Genomic DNA, 22144 nt, shown 5'->3' with positions numbered 1-22144 from the left:
TTCAAATCTGAAACCCACTAAACCCCCCTTTATAATAATAATATTACTTATATATATATATATATATATATATATATATATATATATATATATATATATATATATATATATATATATATATGTATTTCTATAAAAAGTAAACTAATATAGCGTTAAGCTTTGTTTAAAAAGATTCCCTGTGGAACGAACCGGACTTACTAAAAACTACACTACTGTATGATTAGGTACACTGCCTATAAGTGTTGTAGCAAGGTTTAAGTATATCCGTTCTCTAAATAAATAAATATCTTGTGTAAAATTGTATCGTATTTAATAGTATTTCCTGCTAAAATTTAATAACTATTTTATACTACTCCGCTACCACATCACGAATGCACCGGCGGCATTCATAGATCTTATGAACCGAGTGTGCCAACCTATGTTGGACAAGTCGGTGATTGTGTTCATTGACGACATACTAGTCTACTCGAAAATTATGAACGAGCATGAATGTCATTTACGTGAAGTATTGAAGACGTTACGAAAAGAGAAGTTGTATGCTAAGTTCTCCAAATGTGAATTTTGGCTAAGGGAAGTTCAATTATTTAGTCATATTGTGAACAAGGAGGGTATTCAAGTGGATCCGGGGAAGATAGAGACGGTGAAGAGTTGGAGACAACCGACTACGCCTACGGAGGTCCGAAGTTTTCTCGGATTGGCCGGTTATTATCGTCGGTTTATCCAAGACTTTTCTAAGATCGCTTCTTCGTTGACGAAATTAAAAAGGAAGATCGCGAGGTTTAATTGGGAGAACGAGCAAGAAATTGCTTTTAAACTGTTTAAAGAGAAGTTGTGTCAAGCTCCGGTGTTAGTTTTGCCAGAAGGAGTGGAAGACATGACGGTTTATTGTGATGCTTCGTTAAATGGACTCGGGTGTGTGCTAATGCAAAGAGGTAAAGTCATTGCTTATGTCTCTCGACAATTAAAGGAACACGAGACGAGATATCCGACTCATGATCTCAAGTTGGCGGCGGTTGTGCATGCGTTGAAAATTTGGCGCCATTACTTGTATGGTGTCAAGTGTACGATTTATTCGGATCATAAGAGTTTGAAACACCTCTTTAATCAACGAGATCTGAATTATCGTCAACGTAGGTGGATGGATGTGGTGAAAGATTATGATTGTGAAATACGTTATCATTCGGGCAAGGCGAATGTGGTCGCGGATGCGTTAAGTCGAAAGAGTCATCACCCGGCATTACGATTGGGATTGTTACGTATGATTATTACTAACGATTTTCTTGAAAAACTCGGTGTGATTCAAATAGAGGCTTACGTTCACAACAAGCATGCGGAACGAATTGTGGGACAATCGGAGTTCATTACTATGGGCTCGCGTGGTTTGTTGTAATTTCGAAGAAGAGTGTGGGTGCCTAAGATGGGTGATTACCGACAAGTGCTACTCGATGAAGCACATAAGTCAAAATATTCCATTCATCCGGGCGCGACGAAAATGTATCTTGATTTAAGGAAAGATTATTGGTGGCCGGGCATGAAACGTGATGTTGTGAAGTATGTTGAGCAATGCGTCACGTGTTTGCAAGTGAAGGCCGAGCACCAAAAGCCGTATGGTAAGTTACAACCGTTAGAAATCCCAAAATGGAAATGGGAGCACATTACCATGGATTTCATCACGAAGTTACCTAAAACGGCGAGAACCCAATTTGATTCGATTTGGGTTATAGTTGATCGATTGACGAAGAGTGCTTTGTTTCTTCCCATTAAGGAAGCGATATCGTCGGAGACTTTGGCTAAGTTGTTTATCAAGGAAGTCGTCTCTCGACACGGCGTTCCTATATCGATTGTTTCGGATCGAGATACTCGTTTTACATCTCGATTTTGGGAAAAGTTTCATGAGGATATGGGTACACAGTTAAAATTAAGCACGGCGTACCATCCTCAAACGGACGGTCAAACCGAACGTACGAATCAAACTTTGGAAGATATGTTACGTGCGTGCATTATCAATTTTGGTGGTAGTTGGGATGAGCACTTACCTTTGGTGGAATTCTCGTACAATAATAGTTATCATACTAGTATTGGGATGCCACCTTATGAGATGCTTTATGGGCGTAGGTGTCGAACCCCAATTTGTTGGGGTGAAGTGGGACAAAAGGAAATCGGGAGTACCGATTTAGTTTTAGAGACGAATAGCAAGATTGATGTGATACGAGAGCATTTGAAAAAGGCTCAAGATAGGCAAAAATCTTATGCCGATAAACGTAGACAAACGATCGAATTTCAAGAAGGTGACATGGTGATGCTCAAAGTTTCGCCATGGAAGGATATTATTGGGTTTCGGAAACGAGGAAAGTTAGCTCCTCGGTTTATTGGGCCGTTTAAGGTTTTAGCTCGTGTTGGTGAGGTCGCGTATCGTTTGGAATTACCCGAAGAGCTTGCGGGGATCCATAATATATTTCATGTTTCCCACCTCCGTAAGTGTCTTGCGGATGATTCATCTTGGGTGCCATTAGACGAAATTGAGCTAAATAATAAGTTAGAGTATATCGAGGAACCGATCGCCATACTTGATGAGAAAGTCAAAAGGTTGAGACATAAAGAGGTTAGGACTTTTAAAGTTCAATGGCGTCGTAGTAAGGGTTCCGAGTTTACTTGGGAGCCCGAAGAGTTTGTGTTGGTTTATCTTCCATCTTGTCACGCGGCTTGGATCGCGAGGATGCGCTCCAATTCAAGTGGGGGAGAGTTGTAACACCCCGTTTTCCCGTACGTATCGAAAGGTACCTACTTAATCATTTGTACGTCTATAACTCGTTAGCTTATGCGTAAATGTACGAATATGTGTGCATATATATATATATATATATATATATATATATATATATATATATATATATATATATATATATATATATATATATATATATATATATATATATATATATATATATATAAGTTTAAACATGGGTTTTGTTAGCATTAAGTCTTGTGAGACTATTGTGGAAGGCTAGGTGAATATAGGAAGCGGGTTTGGATTGTACAAATTTAATAACATCAAAAAATTGTTTAAGGTGGTCAAGTTGTCCAGATGCAGCCTTAAGCCGCACCGTGGCAAATGGGTCCGCGCCGAGGCATATCAAGCGAACCAGGATCAGGAAGTGGGTTAAGGAGGGCCTATTTTCCTTTTATGTGTCGCGCCGCGACGATTAAGTCCGCGCCGCGACAGTTCTGCTGAACTGGTGTCGGACTTAGCTCAATTTAAGGGATTTTAAGGGATAAAATGGTAAATTGACATGTGGATCTGATGGGAGCATTAACTCTCCACCACATATTCATTTAATTCATTTTCTTTATCTCTTTTCTCTCCATTTTCTCTCCCAAAACTTAAAACCCATTTGGATTAAAAGTGAGATTTGAGAGTGAAGGATTGAGGGTTGATCTTTGGAGCAAGAATTAAAGTTGTTCCTTGAGTCTCTAGCTATGCGTTGGTAGTCTCGGTAAGTTCTAACTCTATGTTTCGAGTTTTAATTAGTTATGCTAGGGTTTTGGTTCATTTGAAACTTATGTGACCCACTTGGGGTTAAAATGGGTGAACTTGGGTTGTGTTGATGAAAGGAAACCCTAAGTAACTATAATCTAGGGTTTAGACTTAAGATTTGAAGTTGAAATTGTTAAATGGGTTCTTTGTCACTAATACACTTGTTAATGATGATGAAAATAGTTAATGAACTAAGTATGACTAGTTTGTGAGTCAAAGTGTTAAAATGAGTCAAAATGGGTAATGTTGACCTAGTTTGGGTGAGATGGGTATGAATTACCCTAGGTTGTGCTAGTTAATGTTAGTAGACTTTAAATCACTAGCTTTAGCGATTCAATATGAGTCTTGGCATTTAAGGACATTTTTGGGTGTGGTTGAGTCACTTAATGCGATTTGGGTCATTAAATGCTCAAAGTGTAAGTAATGTGGTAAATGCCATTAGTTGTGTATTGAATATGTACCTATGTATTAGGTACTTTGATCGAGGTATACGGAAGCATTTAAATCACCACCGAAGTGCTAAGGTGAGTGGAATAATTATATATGCATGTATATGATTTATTTGCTTATGAAGTATGGGTTAAAGTTCGATGTTGACGATACCATACCCTAGTGTATATTTGTGTTGTTGATGAGGGTTTAAAGTTCGTTGTTGACGATACCTCATACGTATGGAATTAAAGTTCGATGTTGACGATGCCATACGATTATTGTAGTGACGTTGATGAAGCTTTAAAGTTCGTTGTTGACGATACCTCATATGTGGGTTTAAAGTTCGGTGTTGATGATACCACATTAATATAGGCGAATGGGATTTAAGTTCGATGTTGACGATACCATTCGTTGGGCTAGCCTTGAGATCTTTAGTACTACGGATGTTGTGAACATCATCGTTATACTTGTGTTTTAGCTTATTGTATTGTTGTGTTATAAGCTATTGTTATACTAGCCTTGTTATCGTGATACTTAGCGTTATACATGTGAAAGGTATGCTAATTAGGTAACTAGTATGTATGCGGATTTGGTAAGTGTTTGCAAGTAAGTAGGTTATATATATGTATGTATAATTGTTGCACTCACTAAGCCTTGCTTACCCAATCGTTGTTTACCATTTTATAGGTTCCGGCTTGGACAAGGGTAAGGGCATACGTTTGGACTAGTGGTCTCCCGCTTATGTTGTCGGGGGTGCTTTTGGTGTTAGCTTTTGAAGTTGGCCTAACGTTTTGGGTAGTTTATCCCCAAACCATGCTCGAGGTCGTTTGGATTATAAACTATCCTTGTAGTGGGTCAAACTTGTATTAAACTTAATTAATGGCTTTCGTGCCTTTTGTAAACATTTAAATTGATGTACGTTTAAATGAAACTTGTGGAATGGTTTACATATTTAATTAGCGCATAAATGTGTATTATAAAAAAAAAATTTATCGTATGGAATACGGGTTGGGTTGTTTCAAGTGGTATCAGAGTATGGTCAAAGGGATTTAGGCGACTTGAGATAGGTGCCTAGACTTGGGCTTTATTGTGTGAGCGCTTTATGCGGGACTTGTAGGACTTTGGGTCTAATCGGGAACTGTTAGTGCTTTGGTTTATGTGAACTAACCTTGTGCTAAATGTTTTGTATTGTGTTTAGCAATCATCAAGCAAGATGGACGTTGTACTAGCGAGTTAATGCGACGTGCTAGCGTAACAACGATTAGCTACCGTTGTTACGGGTGCAAATCGTGTCAAACAAGTAATGTATGACGATTGTCGAGCGAGATGGAGTAGTGTGGTGTACATGTATATACTTACATGTTATGCCTTTTTGTTCTTCGTTTAATCTTTTCCGTTTTATAGAATGAAGATGAGAAACGGACACGATAATGATAACGGTGGTACGAGTGAGGATGTTGAACTCACAGCCAAGGTTGAGGCCATCTTTAAAAAGTTAAAGAAGGATTTTCTTGACGATGTCCGAAAGGTCTTCCAAGAGTCGATCGATGGACAAGTGACCGAAATGATCAACGATCGAATGAAAGCCGCAATAGAGGAGGCTTTAGAGGCTAGAAACATTTATCCTCGTGGTGAAGGAAGATGGGATTTCCACTACAAAAACTTCAAGGATACTCAACCTCCGATGTTTAATGGGGTGAGGGATCCATTGAAAAGAACTTGTTGGATTTCCGATATCGAGGGAGCTTTCCGTACCGCAGAATGTCCTCCCGAGAAGAAGACGAGATATGGGTCTAGCATGCTACGTGAAGAAGGCAAGTTGTGGTGGGATGACAAAATCAATTTATATGGTGAAGAGCAATGCATGAGCTTGACATGGGAGGAGTTTAAGAAGGAATTCTTCCAAGATTACCGAACTTCTTCCGACCTTGATAGAATCCGGGACGAGTTGCATCATTTGCAACAAGGTTCGATGAACTTGGTTACTCTCAAGTCTACCTTTTTGGCAAAGACTCGCTTTTGCCCGGAATATGTTGGTGACGATCACAAGCTAATGAAAGATTTTTACCGTACCTTGAACGATGAGTTAAAGGGTAAGATTAGTCGGGGAATGTCTAAGACTTTTGAAGAGCTATTCGAGTTGGCTCGGGGTTTTGAACCGGAGGTTCCGAGGAAGAGTGATTTCACTTTTTCAAAAAGAAAGTTTGAAGGTTCGAGTTATTCGAATTTTTTAAATAAAAAGAACAAGAACAAAAAGGGTTCCGAAAGTGTCAATAGTGTGAAGAAGGGCGCTACCGGTGGTTTTGGGAACTTTGTCCCTACTTGCTACAATTGTGAGGTACGTGGACATATGGCTCGAGATTGTCCGAAGCCAAATTCAACAAACAAGCTCACTTGTTTTAATTGTGGTGGTACTCTTCACACCTTTGGCATTTTTGGTTTTTGTTACCGTTGTTGTGATTGAGGTTGTTGTTGGGATTGTTATTGTTGTTGGAACGGTTGTTGTAGTTATTGTTGTTGTTGGGACGTTTGTTGTAGTTATTGTTGGGATTGCGATTATTGTTGCGATTGTTGTTGTTGTGGTTGTAATTGTTGTTGTTGTTGTATTGGTGATTCTTGTCACCGTTTTCCTCCCACTTCCTCTTGAGTTGTTTCATGTTGGCTTCTTCGGTCGCCTGCTCTTTAATTCTTCCCTCAATCTGATTTATGAGTTTATGAGCCATTCGACTTGCCTTTTGTATGGAAGCGGGCTCGTGTGAACTCACATCTTCTTGAATCCTTACTGTTAACCCTTTTTTAAACGCGTCGATCTTCTCTTCTTCATCTTCGAACGTTCCTGGACATAATAGGCACAACTCTGTGAATCGTCGTTCATATGTGGTAATGTCGAACCCTTGTGTTCATAACTCTCTAAGCTCTACCTTGAGCTTATTGACTTCATTTCTAGGACGGTACTGAATGCCGACCATGGTAGTGCGTAAGCAGCATTTTGTCCTACCTGTTCAAGATAGGTGTTCCACCACGTTAAGGCAAACACCGATTCGACCTTAACTTTCTCCTCTTCAGTACACTTACTTATGGCAAACACCGATTCGACCTTCTCGGTCAACCGTTTCAATCCAATTGGTCCTTCAGTTCCATCAAATTCCAAAGGTTTGCACGTAGTGAATTCTTTGTAGGAGCATCCTACACGATTTCTTGTGGAATTAGTTCCACTGCTAGATCCAGAGTTATTGTTATTTTACATCGCAGCCTGTACTGCGGCTATGTTTGCTGCTAGGAAAACACGGAAGTCTTCCTCACTCATGTTCAAATCCTGACGAGTTGCCGGTGCCATTTTCTTCAAAAATAGCCCAAAAGAATTAAGTTAATCATATAGAATTTTAAGAGTAGTCAATAGTATTTTGTAGCATAGTATGAACTCATTTATAAAAGCTTTTTCTTCATATTAGCGTTTTATAGTTTTAATTCAGGTAGTACCTACCCGTTAAGTTCATACTTAGTAGCTAATATACAATTCAACTACTATAATTCTATATGAAAAAACTGATTATAATAATATATCGCATTCAAATTTATACAATATTTTACAAACTTACAATACCACTATTATACATATCGGATGAAATATAGCACATAATAACTTTGCTACTCGGCAGCTATAAAGGCAATTCTAGTTAATACGCAAGTCGTTCAGCAAAAGAAATAAAGACACGTAATTCATAAGTCCATAAACAAGTCATGCATTCTGGTTTTACTAAGACGACTTCCCATCCTTGGTCTTGTGTAAAGTAACCGTTATGACCATTGGCTAGGCAGCATGTTGGAATGTCATCAAAAGGACGAGGGTTTCGTAATGTCCAACAGCCCCGTAATAATCTAAAAACCTTGCTTCTCATCTCAACTACTGAATCCGTCACTTGTGGAAAGGTTTTATTTAAAAGTTGTAATCCGATGTTCTTTTTCTCACTTTGGTAAGAAGCGAACATCACTAACCCGTAAGCATAACATGCTTCTTTATGTTGCATGTTAGAAGCTCTTTCTAACTCGCGAAATCCTATGTTAGGATATGTTGAGTCAAAATAGGTTCTTAACCCGTAGCGTAAAATTGCATTTGGGTTCCCCGCATTTAACGCTTTAAAGAAAACACGGCGTAACTTACGATCTCCCCAATGTGATATACCCCACGTATCAAAGGAAAGCCTTTTATAAACTAAGGCATTTCTGGAAAGTCTTTCAAATGTTTGACAAGTTAATTTTGCCATAACTAAATGTGCTGATGAATTCTGACCGACTCTAGACAAGATTTCCTCAATCATATCCTCTGGTAGGTCTACCCTTAACGTCCATTTTGTTTTATACTGTAAAATAGATAAGGATTAGATTCATAAAAGATAATTAACAAACAATACAAGCAATTTTTACATAGAACATAAAAGTACAAGCACACTACAATACATATAATACACAACATGATTACAACTCCCTAATCTGAATCACTGGTTTCTTCTTCTTCGGACTTGGTTCGCTTTCCTAATTTTCTAGGGATATATGGTGTTCCTCTAATACGAGCCGTCGTTTTCCACAATGGTTTAGAAAAACCTGGTGGTTTAGAGGTTCCCGGGTTATTGTTACACTTTAGGAAATACGGATGTTGCCGATACATATAAAGCTCATCGGGGTTGGAATCAGGTTTCTCTATTTTTATACTTTTTCCCTTATTATTTTCTTTTGCTATATTAAATGGGGTAGAGGTAATTTCTATAACATCATCGGAATCCTCATCGGTATCCGATTCATCGGAAAATTGGTAATCTTCCCAATATTTTGGTTCCTCGGCGGAAACACCGTTGACCATTTTTAACTTTGGTCCGTTGGTTGAGGATTTTCTTTTATTTAAACGTTTTACTGTAGGTATCAATATTTCTTCCTCCGGAACCTCTTCTTCTTCCGGTTCCTCCTCTTCCGATTCCTCCTCTTCTGGTTCCTCTTCTTTCGGTTCATCTTCTTTCGGTTCCTCTTCTTCTGGTTCCTCCTCTTCCGGTTCCTCTTCGGGAATTTGTGAATCTTCCCAAAGTATATTCGACTCTTCATTATTATTAGGTGAGTCGATGGGATTTGTACTAGTGGTAGACATCTATCACACAATATCAAACACATTAAGAGGTTAATATATCACATAATAATTACATGTTAATAATATATAGTTTCCAACAAAAATGTTAAGCAATTGTTTTTAAAGAAAATATGGTCGAAGTCCAGACTCACTAATGTATCCTAACAACCTCGATAAGATACGCTAATGCAAATTTCTGGTTCTCTAAGACCAACGCTCTGATACCAATTGAAATGTCCCGTTCATATTGATTATAAACGTTCCATATTAATTGATTTCGTCGCGAGGTTTTGACCTCTATATGAGATGTTTTTCAAAGACTGCATTCATTTTTAAAACAACCATAACCTTTATTTTATCGATAAAGGTTTAAAAAGTATTACGTAGATTATCAAATAATGATAATCTAAAATATACCGTTTACACACGACCATTACATAATGGTTTACAATAAGAATATGTTACATCAAAAATAAGTTTCTTGAATGTAGTTTTTACATAATATCATACAAGCATGGACTCCAAATCTTGTCCTTATTTTAGTATGCAACAGCGGAAGCTCTTAATAATCACCTGAGAATAAACATGCTTAAAACATCAACAAAATGTTGGTGAGTTATAGGTTTAACCTATATATTATCAAATCATAATAATAGACCACAAGATTTCATATTTCAATACATCCCATACATAGAGATAAAAATCATTCATACGGTGAACACCTGGTAACCGACATTAACAAGATGCATATAGAATATCCCCATCCTTCCGTGACACCCATTGGACGTGATAAAATCGAAGTACTAAAGCATTCCAAATTCCAGAATGGGGCTTGTTGGGCCCGATAGATCTATCTTTAGGATTCGCGTCAATTTGGGGGTCTGTTCCCAAATTCTTAGGCTACCAAGCTAAAAAGGGGCATATTCGGCTTCGATCATTCACCCATATAATGTAGTTTCATTTACTTGTGTCTATTTCGTAAAATATTTATAAAATTGCATGTATTCTCATCCCAAAATATTAGATTTTAAAAGTGGGACTATAACTCACTTTCACAGATTTTTACTTCGTCGGGAAGTAAGACTTGGCCACTGGTCGATTCACGAACCTATAACAAATATGTACATATATATCAAAGTATGTTCAAAATATATTTACAACATTTTTAATACGTTTTACTGTTTTAAGTTTATTAAGTCAGCTGTCCTCGTTAGTAACCTACATCTAGTTGTTCATAGTTAGATGTACAGAAATAAATCGATATATATATTATCTTGAATCAATCCACGACCCAGTGTATACACGTCTCAGGCTAGATCACAAATCAAAGTATATATATTTTTGGAATCAACCTCAACCCTGTATAGCTAACTCCAACATTACTGCATATAGAGTGTCTATGGTTGTTCCAAATAACATATATACATGGGTCGATATGATATGTAAAAACATTTGCATACGTGTCTATGGTATCCCAAGATTACATAATATATTAGAATACATGTATAATACAATATGAGTTAGCTAGGATATGATAAATATAGATTTGTTACCAATTTTCACGTAGCTACAATAAGCAAAAATATCCAATCTTGTTTTACCCATAACTTCTTCGTTTTAAATCCGTTTTGAGTGAATCCAATTGCTATGGTTTCATATTGAACTTAAGTTTATGAATCTATCCATAAAAAGTATAAGTTTATAGTCATAAATAGAGGTTACAAGTCGTTTTTGTAAAGGTAGTCATTTCAGTCGAAAGAACGACGTCTAGATAACCATTTTGGAAAACATACTTCCACTTTGAGTTTAACCATGATTTTTGGATATAGTTTCATGTTCATAAGAAAAATCATTTTCCCAGAAGAACAACTTTTAAATCAAAGTTTAACATAGTTTTTAATTAACTAACCCAAAACAGCCCGCGGTGTTACTACGACGGCGTATATCCAGTTTTACGGTGTTTTTCGTGTTTTCAGGTTTTAAATCATTAAGTTAGCATATCATATAGATATATAACATGTGTTTAGTTGATTTTAAAAGTCAAGTTAGAAGGATTAACTTTTTTTTGTGAACAAGTTTAGAATTAACTAAACTATGTTCTAGTGATTACGAGTTTAAACCTTCGAATAAGATAGTTTTATATATATGAATCGAATGATGTTTTGAACATCATTACTACCTCAAGTTTAGTAGGTAAACCTATTGGAAGTGACAAGAAATGATCTAGCTTCAAAGGATCTTGGATGGCTTGAAAGTTCTTGAAGTAGGATCATGACACAAAACAAGTTCAAGTAAGATTTTTACTCGAATTAAGATAGTTTATAGTTATAGAAATTGAATCAAAGTTTGAATATGAATATTACCTTGAATAAGAAAGATAACCTACTGTAAATAACAAAGGTTTCTTGATCTTAGATGATTACTTGGAATGGATTAGAAAGCTTGGAAGTAAACTAGTAAACTTGAAAGGATTTTCGAAGTGTTCTTGAAGTGTTCTTCCTAAGATGATTATAGCTTGATTCTTGAAGTAATTTTTTATGAAGATGATGATTAACTACTGGAAAAATTCGTTCATAAGTGTGTGTGTGTGTGTGTGTGTGTGTGTGTGTTGAGAGAGAATTAGAAAGAGAATTGGAAGTGAAATGGAGTGAATGATGAGTGGTAAGTGGTGAATGGTGAGTGGGGTTAAAAGGAGTTCTAGTTAGTTGCTAGTTCATGGTAGAAGTTAAAATTAATTAGTCATGCATGAAATAATCAAGAGTGGAATCCCATGCTAGTTCCTATTGGTATATACCCATAGTAAGTACGTCTAGAAGCTGTGTATAATACGGGTATGAATACAACTAGAATTCTTGATGAAAAAAAAATGGGAATGTAACTGTAACCATTTTCATTAAGTATGAGTGTTTTGATATATGTCTTGAAGTCCTCCAAAATTATATTAATACATCTAAATACACTACATGTATATACATTTTAACTGAGTCGTTAAGTCATCGTTAGTCGTTACATGTAAGTGTTGTTTTGAAAACTTTAAGTTAACGATCTCATTTAATGTTGTTAACCCATTGTTTATTATATCTAATGAGATGTTAAATTATTATATTATCATGATATTATGATATATTAATATATCTAAATATGATATATATACATTTAAATGTCGTTACAACGATAATCGTTACATATATGCCTCGTTTCGAAATCCTTAAGTTAGTAGTCTTGTTTTTACATATGTAGTTCATTGTTAATATACTTAATGATATGTTTACTTATCATAATACCATGTTAACTATATATATATATATATATATATATATATATATATATATATATATATATATATATATATATATCCATATATATGACATCATATAGTTTTTACAAGTTTTAACGTTCGTGAATCACCGGTCAACTTGGGTGGTCAATTGTCTATATAAAACCTATATCAATTAATCAAGTCTTAACAAGTTTGATTGGTTAACATGTTGGAAACACTTAATTATATAAATATCAATTTCATTTAATATATATAAACATGGAAAAGTTCGGGTCACTACAGTACCTACCCGTTAAATAAATTTCGTCCCGAAATTTTAAGCAGTTGGAGGTGTTGTCGTATCTTCTGGAAATAAGTGCGGGTATTTCTTCTTCATCTAATCTTCTCGTTCCCAGGTGAACTCGGGTCCTCTATGAGAATTCCATCGAACCTTAACAATTGGTATTTTTTTTTGCTTAAGTCTTTTAACCTCACGATCCATTATTTCGACGGGTTCTTCGATGAATTGAAGTTTTTCATTGATTTGGATTTCGTCTAACGGAATAGTGAGATCTTCTTTAGCAAAACATTTCTTCAAATTCGAGACGTGGAAAGTGTTATGTACAGCCGCGAGTTATTGAGGTAACTCAAGTCGGTAAGCTACTGGTCCGACACGATCAATAATCTTGAATGGTCCAATATACCTTGGATTTAATTTCCCTCGTTTACCAAATCGAACAACACCTTTCCAAGGTGCAACTTTAAGCATGACCATCTCTCCAATTTCAAATTCTATATCTTTTCTTTTAATGTCAGCGTAGCTTTTTTATCGACTTTGGGCGGTTTTCAACCGTTGTTGAATTTGGATGATCTTCACGGTAGTTTCTTGTATTATCTCCGGACCCGTAATCTGTCTATCCCCCACTTAACTCCAACAAATCGGAGACCTGCACTTTTTACTATAAAGTGCTTCAAATGGCGCCATCTCAATGCTTGAATGGTAACTGTTGTTGTAGGAAAATTCTGATAACGGTAGATGTCGATCCCAACTGTTTCCGAAATCAATAACACATGCTCGTAGCATGTCTTTAAGTGTTTGTATAGTCCTTTCGCTCTGCCCATCAGTTTGTGGATGATAGGCAGTACTCATGTCTAGACGAGTTTCTAATGCTTGCTGTAATGTCTGTCAGAATCTTGAAATAAATCTGCCATTCCTATCAGAGATAATAGAGATTGGTATTCCATGTCTGGAGACGACTTCCTTCAAATACAGTCGTGCTAACTTCTCCATCTTGTCATCTTCTCTTATTGGCAGGAAGTGTGCTGATTTGGTGAGACGATCAACTATTACCTAAATAGTATCAAAACCACTTGCAGTCATTGGCAATTTAGTGATGAAATCCATGGTAATGTTTTCCCATTTCCATTCCGGGATTTCGGGTTGTTGAAGTAGACCTGATGGTTTCTGATGCTCAGCTTTGACCTTAGAACACGTCAAACATTCTCCTACATATTTAGCAACATCGGCTTTCATACCCGGCCACCAAAAATGTTTCTTAAGATCCTTGTACATCTTTCCCGTTCCAGGATGTATTGAGTATCTGGTTTTATGAGCTTCTCTAAGTACCATTTCTCTCATATCTTCAAACTTTGGTACCCAAATTCTTCCAGCCCTATACCAAGTTCCGTCTTCCAGAATATTAAGATGCTTCTCCGATCCTTTGGGTATTTCATCCCTTAAGTTTCCCTCTTTTAAAACTCCTTGTTGCGCCTCCTTTATTTGAGTAGTAAGGTTAGTGTGAATCATTATATTCATAGCTTTTACTCGAATAGGTTCTCTGTCCTTTCTACTCAAGGTGTCGGCTACCACATTTGCCTTCCCCGGGTGGTAACGAATCTCAAAGTCGTAATCATTCAACAATTCAATCCATCTGCGCTGCCTCATGTTCAATTGTTTCTGATTAAATATGTGTTGAAGACTTTTGTGGTCGGTATATATAATACTTTTGACCCCATATAAGTAGTGCCTCCAGGTCTTTAATGTAAAAACAACCGCGCCTAATTCCAAATCATGTGTCGTATAATTCTACTCGTGAATCTTCAATTGTCTAGACGCCTAAGCAATTACTTCTGTTCGTTGCATTAATACACAACCGAGACCTTACTTTGAGGCGTCACAATATATCACAAAATCATCATTCCCTTCAGGTAATGACAATATAGGTGCCGTAGTTAACTTTTTCTTCAACAATTGAAACGCTTTTTCTTGTTCATCCTTCCATTCAAATTTCCTCCCTTTATGCGTTAACGTAGTCAAGGGTTTTGCTATTTTGGAAAAATCTTAGATGAATCTCCTGTAATAACCAGCTAGCCCTAAAAATTGGCGTATGTGTTTCGGAGTTTTCGGGGTTTCCCACTTTTCAACGGTTTCAATTTTTGCTGGATCCACTTGAATACCTTCTTTGTTCACTATATGACCGAGGAATTGAACTTCTTCCAATCAAAATGCACAATTTGAAAACTTAGCATACAGTTTTTCTTTTCTTAACAACTCTAGCACTTTTCTCAAATGTTCTTCATGCTCTTGGTCATTCTTTGAGTAAATAAGTATGTCATCGATGAAAACAATGACAAACTTGTCAAGGTATGGTCCATACACTCGGTTCATGAGGTCCATGAACACAGCTGGTGCGTTAGTCCATCTAAATGGCATAACCATAAACTCGTAATGTCCATAACGCGTCCTAAAAGAAGTCTTCGGAATGTCATCCTCCTTCACCCGCATTTGATGATACCCAGAACGTAAATCAATCTTCGAATAAACTGACGAGCCTTTTAGTTGATCAAATAAGTTATCGATTCTCGGTAGTTGGTAACGGTTCTTGATGGTAAGTTTGTTCAACTCTCGGTAGTCGATATACAACCTAAATGTACCATCTTTCTTCTTGACAAACAGAACAGGAGCTCCCCATGGTGATGTACTTGGTCGAATGAAACCACGCTCTAAAAGTTCCTGTAATTGACTTTGTAATTCTTTCATTTCGCTGGGTGCGAGTCTGTATGGAGCACGAGCTATTGGTGCAGCTCCTGGTACAAGGTCTATTTGAAATTCAACGGATTGATGTGGGGGTAATCCCGGTAATTCTTTCGGAAATACATCGGGAAATTCTTTTGCGACAGGAACATCACTGATGTTCTTTTCTTCAGGTTTAACTTCCTTGATGTGTGCTAGAATGACGTAACAACCTTTTCTTATTAGTTTTTGTGCCTTCAAACTACTAATAAGATTTAACTTCGCATTGTTCTTTTCTCCGTACTCCATTAAAGGTTTTCCTTTTTCACGCATAATGCGAATCGCATTTTTGTAACAAACGACCTCTGCTCTCACCCTTTTCAACCAGTCCATACCAATTATTACATCAAAACTCCCTAACTCGACTGGTATTAAATCAATTTTAAACGTTTCATCCCCCAGTTTAATTTCTCTATCCCGACATATATTATCTGCTGAAATTAATTTACCGTTTGCTATTCGAGTAAAAATTTACTATTCAAAGGCGTCAATGGGCAACTTAACTTAACACAAAAATATCTACTCATATAGCTTCTATACTTCTAATGTGGCCCGGTTTTCCACATCCATAACAAACAAAGGCGGCATTACTTGTTTCGCCACTATTTGTTCCTTTAGTTCTGTTAAACTTTGGTCCGTAGACCTCACACTTTTTCGCACCATGGCCAGTTCTTTTACACTTGGTGCAAAATGTCGTGCAGAACCCATTCTGGTGGTACTCTTCACACCTTTGGCATTTTTGGTTTTTGTTGCCGTTGTTGTTATTGAGGTTGTTGTTGGGATTGTTATTGTTGTTGGAACGGTTGTTGTAGTTATTGTTGTTGTTGGAACGTTTGTTGTAGTTATTGTTGGGATTGCGGTTATTATTGCGATTGTTGTTGCGGTTGTGGTTGTAATTGTTGTTGTTGTTGTATTGGTGATTCTTGTCACCGTTTTCCTTCCACTTCCTCTTGAGTTGTTTTGTGTTGGCTTCTTCGACCGCCTGCTCTTTAATTCTTCCCTCAATCTGATTTATGAGTTTATGAGCCATTCGACTTGCCTTTTGTATAGAAGCGGGCTCGTGTGAACTCACATCTTCTTGAATCCTTACTGGTAACCCTTTTATAAACGCGTCGATCTTCTCTTCTTCATCTTCGAATGTTCCTGGACATAATACGCACAACTCTGTGAATCGTCGTTCATATGTGGTAATGTGAAACCCTTGTGTTTGTAACTCTCTAAGCTCTACCTTGAGCTTATTGACTTCGTTTCTAGGACAGTACTGCTCGTTCATCAATTGCTTGAATGCCGACCATGGTAGTGCGTAAGCAGTATTTTGTCCTACCTGTTCAAGATAGGTGTTCCACCACGTTAACGCAGTAACTGTGAAGGTATGCATAGTGTACTTAACTTTGTCCTCTTCAGTACACTTACTTATGGCAAACACCGATTCGACTTTCTCGGTTTACCGTTTCAATCCAATTGGTCCTTCGGTTCCATTAAATTCCAAAGGTTTGCAGGCAGTGAATTATTTGTAGGAGCATCCTACACGATTTCTTGTGGAATTAGTTCCACTGCTAGATCCAGAGTTATTGTTATTTTGCATCGCAGCCTGTACTGCAGCTATGTTTGCTGCTAAGAAAACACGGAAGTCTTCCTCACTCATGTTCATATCCTGACTAGTTGCCGGTGCCATTTCCTTCAAAAATAGCCCAAAAGAATTAAGTTAGTCATACATAATTTTAAGAGTAGTCAATAGTATTTCGTAGCATAGTATGAACTCATTTATAAAAGCATTTTCTTCATATTAGCGTTTTATAGTTTTAATTCGGGTAGTACCTACCCGTTAAGTTCATACTTAGTAGCTAATATACAATTCAACTACTATAATTCTATATGAAAAAACTGATTATAATAATATATCGCGTTCAAATTTATACAATATTTTACAAACTTACAATACCACTATTATACATATAGGATGAAATATAGCACATAATAACTTTGCTACTCGGCAGCTATAAAGGCAATTCTAGTTAATACGGAAGTCGTTCAGCAAAAGAAATAAAGACACGTAATTCATAAGTCCAGAAACAAGTCATGCATTCTGGTTTTACTAAGACGACTTCCCATCCTTGGTCTTGTAGAAAGTAACCTTTATGACCATTGGCTAGGTAGCATGTTGTAATGTCATCAAAGGGACGAGGGTTTCGTAATGTCCAAAAGTCCCGTAATAATCTAAAAACCTTGTTTCTCACCTCAACTACTGAATCCGTCACTTGTGGAAAGTTTTATTTAAAAGTTGTAATCCGATGTTCTTTTTCTCACTTTGGTAAGAAGCGAACATCAATAACCCGTAAGCATAACATGCTTCTTTATGTTGCATGTTAGAAGCTCTTTCTAACTCGCGAAATCCTATGTTGGGATATGTTGAGTCAAAATAGGTTCTTAACCCGTAGCGTAAAATTGCATTGAGTTCCCCGCATTTAATGCTTTAAAGAAAACACGGCGTAACTTACGATCTCCCCAATGTGATATACCCCACCTATCAAAGGAAAGCCTTTTATAAACTAAGGCATTTCTGGAAAGTCTTTCAAATGTTTGACAAGTTAATTTCGCCATAACTAAATGTGCTGATGAATTCTGACCGACTCTAGACAAGATTTCCTCAATCATATCCTCTGGTAGGTCTTCTAAAATATTTGGTTGTCTACCCTTAACGTCTATTTTGTTTTTATACTGTAAAATAGACAAGGATTAGATTCATAAAAGATAATTAACAAGCAATACATGCAATTTTTACATAGAACATAAAAGTACAAGCACACTACAATACATATAATACACAACATGATTACAACTCCCTAATCTGAATAATTGGTTTCTTCTTCTTCGGACTTGGTTCTTTTTCCTAATTTTCTAGGGATATATGGTGTTCCTCTAATACGAGCCGTCGTTTTCCACAATGGTTTGGAAAAACCTGGTGGTTTAGAGGTTCCCGGGTTATTGTTACACTTTAGGAAATACGGATGTTGCCGATACATATAAAGCTCATCCGGGTTGGAATCAGGTTTCTCTATTTTTATACTTTTTCCCTTATTATTTTCTTTTGCTATATTAAATTGGGTCGAGGTAATTTCTATAACATCATCGGAATCCTCATCGGGATCCGATTCATCAAAAAATTGGTAATCTTCCCAATATTTTGCTTCCTCGGTGGAAACACCATTGACCATTTTTAACTTTGGTCCGTTGGTTGAGGATTTTCTTTTATTTAAATTTTTTACTGTAGGTATCAATATTTCTTCCTCTGGAACCTCTTCTTCTTCCGGTTCCTCCTCTTCCGATTCCTCCTCTTCCGGTTCCTCTTCTTTCGGTTCCTCTTCTTCTGGTTCCTCCTCTTCGGGTTCCTCATTGTGAATTTGTGAATCTTCCCAAAGTATATTCGACTCTTCATTATTATTAGGTGAGTCGATGGGATTTGTACTAGTGGTAGACATCTATCACATAATATCAAACACATTATATCACATAATAATTACATGTTAATAATATATAGTCTCCAACAAAAGTGTTAAGCAATCGTTTTTAAATAAAATACGGTCGAAGTCCAGACTCACTAATGTATCCTAACAACCTCGATAAGACACACTAATGCAAATTTCTGGTTCTCTAAGACCAACGCTCTGATACCAACTGAAATGTCCCGTTCATATTGATTATAAACGTTCCATATTAATTGATTTCGTCGCGAGGTTTTGACCTCTATATGAGACGTTTTTCAAAGACTGCATTCATTTTTAAAACAACCATAACCTTTATTTTATCGATAAAGGTTTAAAAAGCATTACGTAGATTATCAAATAATGATAATCTAAAATATACCGTTTACACACGACCATTACATAATGGTTTACAATAAGAATATATTACATCAAAAATAAGTTTCTTGAATGTAGTTTTTACATAATATCATACAAGCATGGACTGATAATGCTAAAAACGAACATATATTTCATAGCATTATCCCTCAAGAAAGACAAGCTTTTAGTTGCAATTGTTCTATTTAAAGTGATATTCGTTAAATAATAAAAGGTGAAGACAAAAGACAGATGCGACGAATTGAAGACGCAAACGACCAAAAAGCTAAAAAGTACAAAGTACAATCAAAGTGGTTCAAATTATTGGTGAGAAACGTCTCAAAATTATAAGAGTACAAGCCGAAAAACGCAAAATACAAGATATTAAATTGTACGCAAGGACGTTCAAAAATTCGGAACCGGGACCAGAGTCAACTCTCAACACTCGACACAATGGACTAAAAATTACAAGTCAACTATGCACATAAATATAATATAATATTTAAATAATTCTTAAAATTATTTATATATTATATTTATTTATTAAACCGTCGGCAAACTAGCAAACAAAGACACGTGACCTGAAAAAGCAGGCCATACGATCGCATGGCCTGGAAGAGAAGAATCCATGCGATCGTATGGCACCAGTTACCTGGCCACAGCTATAAATTTCAGCATTTTCGAACGAATTTTTATATCTTTTTCTCTATCTCTCTCACGTATATATATATATGTATATATATATATATATTATAATTTGAATTTGAATTTTAATTTTAATTTTAATTTTAAATTCTAATAATAAGGGTATGTTAGCGAATGTTGTAAGGGTGTAATTCAAAATTCTGTCCGTGTAACGCTACGCTATTATTGATCATTGTAAGTTATGTTCAACCTTTTTAAATTAATGTCTCGTAGCTAAGTTATTATTATGCTTATTTAATACCGAAGTAATCGTGATGTTGGGCTAAATATTAAAATTGGGTAATTGGGCTTTGTACAATAATTGGGATTTGGACAAAAGAATGACACTTGTGGAAATTAGACTATGGGCTATTAATGGGCTTTATATTAACTAAATGATACCTCGTTAATTTAATATATAGACTTATAATTTGACGTATTTATATATAACCACATACGCTTGACTGGGTACGGTGGGCGGGATATCTATAAATACCAATAATTATTCATTTTACCAGACACGGAACTGGAATAATAGTTAATAGACTTGTTGAAACAGGGGTGGATTACATTCAAGGGTAATTGGTGTAATTGTTAATAAAGTAGTAAAACCTTGGACTACACGCAGTCGATAACCTGATGTATTCATTAAACAAAGTATTAAGACCTTGTTACAATTCGAATCCCCAATTAGTTGGAATATTTGACTTCGGGAATAAGAATAATTTGACGAAGACTTTCGCATTTTATGATTATGACTGATGGACTATTATGGTCAAATCCGTATGGACATATCAAATAATCCAGGATAAAGGACAATTAACCCATGGGAATAAACTAAAATCAACACGTCAAACATCATGATTACGGAAGTTTAAATAAGCATAATTTATTTTATTTCATATTTAATTGCACTTTTAATTATCGCACTTTTATTTATTGTCATTTTATTTAATTGCACTTTTAATTATCTTACTCTTTAATTATCGCAATTTTATTTTATCGCACTTTTATTTATCGCAATTTCATTATCGTTATTTAATTTACGCTTTAATTTAAGTTATATTTATTTTTAATATTTTACATTAGGTTTTAACTGCGACTAAAGTTTTAAAATCGACAAACCGGTCATTAAACGGTAAAAACCCAGTTTTATAATAATAATACTACTTATATATATTTTTGTATTTTTACAATCATAAGTTAAAAATATAGCGTTAAACTTGGCAAAATCCCTGTGGAACGAACCGGACTTACTAAAAACTACACTACTATACGATTAGGTACACTGCCTATAAGTGTTGTAGCAAGGTTTAGGTATATCCATTCTATAAATAAATAAATATCTTGTGTAAAATTGTATCGTATTTAATAGTATTTTCTTATAAAATATAACTATTTTGTATACACCTCTACGCACATCAAGTATTTTTGGCGCCGCTGCCGGGGAGAAGACTAAAACGCCGGAAGCGAAACGTTATATATAAAAAATAAAAATAAAGATTTTTTATTAAGTTCTTTGTATAAAAATATACGTTTTAAATTTTTTTTTAAAAATACAAAAATATAAAAAGAAAAACAAAATTTATATATTTTTAAGAGATTGTTAAATATATAAGTTTTATAAAGTTTCTTTATTTTTATTTTAGTTTGTAAAAATATAAGTTTTATATAAATATTTTTTATATAAATACATAAAACAGAAAAGAAAAAAAACCACTCGGCCCGATCACTGTTGCAGCCCAAAGCCTGGCCCGAAACCTTACTCCATGCGACCGCATGGAAATTTAACTATCAAACCATGCGATCGCATGGCTTGATTTGACCCGTCTGATACCTCTGCCGACAGAAATTAGGGTTTTTAATTAATAAAAATTATTAATATAAACCTAATTAGGGTTTTAATTATATATTAATTAGTTTAGTTTTATTATTTAATTTATATTATTTAGTTTAATTAGTTTTAATAAATTATAAAATTAATACTTTTATAAATAAATAATATAAAAATAATATTTTTATAAAAATTGTGCTTTTTACAACTTTAAGTTTTATTTTTATATTTTGTATCTTTTTAATCGTTTCTTCGTAATATTTGTATTTTTCGCTCGTATTTAGTTTTAAGTTATAGTTTTTGCCGTAGTTATTTTTTTTCTAGATTTTTAGGCTTTGCCGTAAAATCCCTTAAGTGCTTTTTCTTTAGACT

The sequence above is a fragment of the Rutidosis leptorrhynchoides genome, chromosome 1, assembly GCF_046630445.1.
Source record: "Rutidosis leptorrhynchoides isolate AG116_Rl617_1_P2 chromosome 1, CSIRO_AGI_Rlap_v1, whole genome shotgun sequence".
In the NCBI taxonomy this organism is placed as follows: Eukaryota; Viridiplantae; Streptophyta; class Magnoliopsida; order Asterales; family Asteraceae; genus Rutidosis; species Rutidosis leptorrhynchoides.
Note: the sequence above shows the minus strand (reverse complement) of the source record.